The following is a 6,617-nucleotide window of genomic DNA, read 5'->3' on the forward strand; positions in this document are numbered from 1 at the left end:
TGAGGAGGAAACACAGATATAGGCCCAAATAATAAGGTAGGCTAAATGCAGTTCAAAATTGGTAACAGGACTAAACAGGCGGCATTGCTTTGTTCAGTGGAGGAAAACTGTAATGAGTGGCAGACACAGTTAGTAGGCCCAAATAATAAGCCAAAACTTTTTCCTGCTGCTCCGGCTTTAAAGGCTGTTTTCCTACTCCCAGATAAGGGAGTCTTCGAGGCCTTGTGTAGCCAGACAATGACACTGGCTCAACACCTCCAGCCTTAGGTGCTATTGTGCTTTTGCCACTACCACCAGATGCACCACCATCAGTACCAGCTGGCAACCACCGCCCACGGGCTCTTCCACCAGACTTCCTCATTTTTTGGAAAATCTAACCAAAATAACAACCGTTATATGGTACTGTAAAACAAGGTAGAAGGTGCATATAAACTTGTTGAGAATTTAAATCTCCCTTTTTTGGGGGGGAGACTGAACCAAAACTCAGGCCCAGTGTATAAAACAACACAATGTAAGTGGCAGAAAGTGGCTGGCTGATATTCCACAAACTTACAGGACTGAAGTATATCCACTTTGTGAGAACTTGAATCTCACTTTTTTTTGGGGAGACTGAACCAAAACTCAGGCCCAGTGTATAAAACAACACAATGTAAGTGGCAGAAAGTGGCTGGAAGATATATGAAAAAATACAAGGACTGTAGTACAATTTCAATCTCCCTACAATTTTCTCCGGACAAGTATGGCAGCAATAAAAAGGACTGCTGCACACAAAAGTGTGGACAAATAAAGATAACTGTGCAGAAAGGAGCAACAGGATTTTTGCTTTAAAAAAAGCAGTTGGTTTGCACAGCAGCATGCAAACAGCAATGCAGCTATCAGGGAGCCTTATAAGGGAGCCTAATAAGCTTCACAGCTGATGCATAAAAATATAGCCTCCACTGTCCCTGCAAAAAAAAGGTGGTGTTGGACAGTGGAAATCGCTACAGCACAAGCGGTTTGGGGGTTAATCTTCCCTCCCTAACTATATCCCTTCTTCTGATGAAGCTGCAGCAACCTCTCCCTATGCTAAGATCGGCAGAAGTAAGATGGCGGTCAGTGTGCACGCCCCTTTATAGCCCCTGTGACGCCGCAGAAAGCAAGCCAATCACTGTCATGCTTTTCTCTAAGATGGTGGGGACCGAGACCTATGTCATCACACTGCCCACACTCTGCGTCCTCCTTCATTGGCTGAAAAATGGCGCTGAAAGCGTCATATGAAACGCGACTTTTGCGCGCAGATCGCCGACCTCATGGCCGATCCCACACTAGGATCGGGTCGGGTTTCATGAAACCCGACTTTGCCGAAAGTCGGCGATTTTTGAATTTGTCCCATCTGTTTCGCTCAACTTTATTCCTGACGTTTCCGTCATCTGAGGTCTACGCTCTGATCCATGTCCCTTCCAGCAGGATCTATCAGCTTTACGCTCCAGTGTGATCTGGATCTGTTCGGGAACATCTATGACACCAGACAGGATCATCTCCCTTATATCCAGCAGTCTATCCCCAGGTAATAATGGCCTCTGTCCTGGTCCAGTCTGAGGTGATGGCGCTGGCTGAGCTGGCAGTGCATGATGAGAAATCATCCCAAAAAGATCTACAATGAGGAGCAGGTATGGAACGGAGGATATCCTGTGAAAATCCAACTTCTACAAGAGACCTCTGCCCCCCTCCCACCTGGGCTCAGAGAGGAGATATGCTACCACCTCAGTCAGCCACGTCTGTGCCATAGATGTGGAGCCGGCACCTCGCCATGAACTGCATTCGTGTGAAGTCCTCATTATGTGGACAGTTCGGACATACAAAGGGCGAGTGTACAGGGCCCGTCATCTGTAACCTGGGCTCCGGACCAGGGCAAGTGTCCCGGGAGTGCCGCATGCAGGACAGCATAAGAAAGAGCCATCAGCCACCAAAGAAAAACCTAAAACACCGTCGTCTGTTAATAAATAATGTGAACGATCCAGGTATTTTATTAATAATATATCCAGATACAAGAACCCGTGCGGAGAAGGATGGGTGACGGGACAAGATGGCAGGTCCAGCTAGACAAGTCAGAGCTGCAAAGAAATCTCTGAGCCACCAGTGCTGGAGATAAGTGGTCGTCTGGAGATAAGTGGTCGTTACAGAGTACTGGGAGAAGAAGACCCAGAGGAACAGCTGCCTTGGAGCAAAATCCTTAATGCATCACTGAAGAAGATCCAAGGAGGGGGATCCTGATCGCTCAGTGTCCATCAACAGGTGGAGAACTACAGGTGACAGCAGAGAAAGGAGGAAGAAGACCCGGAAGTCAATGTGACCTGGGTGAGGCGAAGACTAAGCTCCATTAATGTGAACCGTGTGAGGACAAAGAGCCGGCGACAGGCGATTTCCCATCTATCTGTGGTGAGCGCTGCTGCCTATAAGAAGGTCAGGAGTACAGGGGCCCAAGAGGTAAGACCAGTATAGACTGCCTGCGCCATGGGGCGGAGTCAGAATGGCGCATCCAGCATTGATACACCGGCGGACAAGTGCCCCGAGGTGAAGGAGGAGGATGGGGGAGCGTATACCGGGAAGGGGGAGTGTATACCAGGATGGAAGAGCATATACCAGGATGGGGGGGGGGGGGGCATATACCAAAGTGGGAGAGCGTATACCAGGATGGAGGAGCGTATAACAAGATGGGTGAGAGCATATACCAGGATAGGGGAGTGTTACGGATCCCTCTCCGTGGTGTCAATAATTCGTCACATGCCCGCTCTCAGCACGTGACTTGGGGTTGCGCCTGCAAGGGTTAATCTATCTCCCTTCTCTGTTCTGCATTCAATCTCTGTCCTATGCTGTATAAATCACACACCGACCCAGGCCACACACCCACTCATACACACTGCCACCACTCACCGAATACACGGGCGATGAGTTCCGGACTATTACTACTTTTGTCTGTCACTCATAAGGCTCACACACCTTAGGCTATGGATTCTTTAGAATATACGAGGTTCAACTTGTTCAAGTTTTATGCTTTAATGTAAAAAAGGTTCAGTGCTTACAGTAAGAAAAGGTATAAAAATATGATAATAAAAAGACACAAGTATGAAAAACAGTATAAAATAAACAGGAGAAAACTTAAAGAAATAGCTAACTTGTAGTCTGCTTCTGCTACCCGAGGGTAGGATGAATATAGACTGGATCACATCAGCTTCCCAGGCTGCCCTCACATGTGAACAATTTTGAATGTATATAAGCCAAATTTATAGAGTCACCCTGGAGGTGAGATTTCTAAACCAGCCCCTCAAGTTGATATTTTAATTGCTTGTTTTTGATTGGACCACGGCCGCGCCCCCAATGAATATATTATTTTCTCTGAAATTCTTAGTGTAAAGTTCCCACAGATAGATAGTGTCAGGCTATCATTGACATCTCTCGTCCAAAGAGCCGAAGGTGTGAAGCGCTTCCTCTCTTTCTTGATCCTAGCTAGGCCTCCTGGCGTGACTGGAGACAGAAGTCTGCTGTCTCAGGAAAATACATATTAACACCTGGGTGAGACCTGCAGCCTTCAGGACAGATGTTACTAGTCACACAATAAACCTATATATAGTTCACTGCACACATATATATTTATACATATTTCTCTACAGGGAGCGTATACCAGGATGGGGGAGCCTATACCGGGATGGGGGGGAGCCTATATCAGGATGAGGGAGCGTATACCTGGATGGGGGTGCCACAGATTCAGTCATTACTCTGAGAATAAAGAACCGCAGCTGTTACCGCACCTCCGGCCCTGACTGACATCCGGCCTCAATGTAGAGGGAGTGTCAGGGCTGTGGGCGCAGTTATAGCGGCCGTCCTGTATTCCCAGAGCACTGACTGGACCCATGACTGAAGCCGAATGCTGGTGGGAAGAATAATGTTCATATACTCCCCACTGCATTCAGATCCATGCAAGCGCCAGGCACCATAATAACACTATTAACCGGCTGATTAACCCCATATCTGCAGATTATTAGCATTATTTCTGGTGATAGGTTCCCTTTAATTTTGTAGTACAATACTTCAATAAAATGTCACCAGAGTCACCGCGTGCGCATACCGGTACCATTATATTGAAGATGCTGTATATTATTATAGTAGTTATATTCTTGTACATAGGGGGCAGTATTATAGTAGGTACTAGATGGTGGCCCGATTCTAACGCACCGGGTATTCTAGAATATGCATGTCCACGTAGTATATTGCACAGCACACGTAGTATATTGAACAGCACACGTAGTATATTGCCCAGTGACGTAGTATATTGCCTAGTGACGTAGTATATTACCCAGTGACGTAGTATACAGCACAGAGCCACGTACTATATTGCACAGCGACGTAGTATACAGCACAGAGCCACGTAGTATATTGCCCAGCCACGTAGTATATTGCCCAGCCACGTAGTATATTGCCCAGCCACGTAGTATATTGCCCAGCCACGTAGTATATTGCCCAGCCACGTAGTATATTGCCCAGCCACGTAGTATATTGCCCAGCCACGTAGTATATTGCCCAGCCACGTAGTATATTGCCCAGCCACGTAGTATATTGCCCAGCCACGTAGTATATTGCCCAGCCACGTAGTATATTGCCCAGCCACGTAGTATATTGCCCAGCCACGTAGTATATTGCCCAGCCACGTAGTATACAGCACAGCCACGTAGTATACAGCACAGCCCATGTAGTATATTGCCCAGCCACGTAGTATATAGCACAGCCCATGTACTATATAGCACAGCCCATGTACTATATAGCACAGCCCATGCAGTATATTGCCCAGCCACGTAGTATATAGCACAGCCCATGTACTATATAGCACAGCCCATGTAGTATATTGCCCAGCCACGTAGTATATAGCACAGCCCATGTAGTATGTTGCCCAGCCACGTAGAATATAGCACAGCCCATGTAGTATATTGCCCAGCCACGTAGTATATAGCACAGCCCATGTAGTATATTGCCCAGCCACGTAGTATATAGCACAGCCCATGTAGTATATTGCCCAGCCACGTAGTATATAGCAATGTGGGCATCATATCCCTGTTAAAAAAAAGAAATAAAATAAAAAATAGTTATATACTCACCTTCCGGAGCCCCCGGATCCAAGCGAAGCGGTTACCGACGCTGCTCGTGCACTCTGGTCTCAAGAGTGCATTGCGGTCTCGCGAGATGATGACGTAGCGGTCTCGCGAGATCGCTACGTCATCATCTCGCGAGATCGCAGCATGGACCGGTTACCAGAGCGTCGCGAGCGGGAAAGGCCTGTTGTCGATCCGGGGGCCAACGGACGGTGAGTATATAACGATTTTTTATTTTTTTAATTTTTTTTAACATTAGATTGTTTTACTATTCATGCTGCATAGACAGCATGAATAGTAAAAAGTTGGTCACACAGGGTTAATAGCGCTACCATTAACCCTGTGTGAGCGCAGACTGGAGGGGAGTACGGAGCGGGGCACTGACTGCGGGGAGGAAGGAGCGGCCATTTTTCCGCCGGACTGTGCCCGTCGCTGATTGGTTGTGGCTGTTTTGCCACGTCCAATCAGCGACTTGGATTACATGACAGACAGAGGCCTCGACCAATGAATATCCGTGACAGACAGACAGACAGAAGGACGGAAGTGACCCTTAGACAATTATGTAGTAGATATTCTTGTACATGGGGCAGTATTATAGTCGTTATATTCTTGTACATAGGGGGCAGTATTATAGTAGTTATATTCTTGTACATAGGAGCAGTATTATAGTAGTTATATTCTTGTACATAGGGGGCAGTATTATAGTAGTTATATTCTTGTACATAGGAGCAGTATTATAATAGGTATATTCTTGTACATAGGGACAGTATTATAGTAGTTATATTCTTGTATATAGGGGCAGTATTACAGTAGTTATGTTCTTGTACATAGGGGACAGTATTATAGTAGTTATATTCTTGTACATAGGGAGTAGTGTTATAGTAGGTACTGTATATTCTTGTACATAGGATTATTATAGTAGTTATATTCTTGTACCTAGGGGACAGTATTATAGTAGTTATATTCTTGTACATAGGAGACAGTATTATAGTAGTTATATTCTTGTACATAGGGAGCAGTATTATAGTAGGTATATTCTTGTACATAGGAGGAGTATTATAGTAGTTATATTCTTGTATATAGGGGACAGTATTAGTAGTTATATTCTTGTACATAGGGAGCAGTATTATAGTAGGTATATTCTTGTACTTAGGGGCAGTATTATAGCAGTTATATTCTTGTACATAGGAGCAGTATTATAGTAGTTATATTCTTGTACATAGGGAGCAGTATTATAGTAGGTACTGTATATTCTTGTACATAGGAGTATTATAGTAGTTATATTCTTGTACCTAGGGGACAGTATTATAGTAGTTATAGTCTTATACATAGGGAGCAGTATTATAGTAGGTATATTCTTGTACATAGGGGACAGTATTATAGTAGTTATATTCTTGTACATAGGAACAGTATTATAGTAGTTATATTCTTGTATATAGGGGCAGTATTACAGTAGTTATATTGTATATAGGGGACAGTATTATAGTAGTTATA

The sequence above is a fragment of the Ranitomeya variabilis genome, chromosome 4 (assembly GCF_051348905.1).
Source record: "Ranitomeya variabilis isolate aRanVar5 chromosome 4, aRanVar5.hap1, whole genome shotgun sequence".
In the NCBI taxonomy this organism is placed as follows: domain Eukaryota; kingdom Metazoa; phylum Chordata; class Amphibia; order Anura; family Dendrobatidae; genus Ranitomeya; species Ranitomeya variabilis.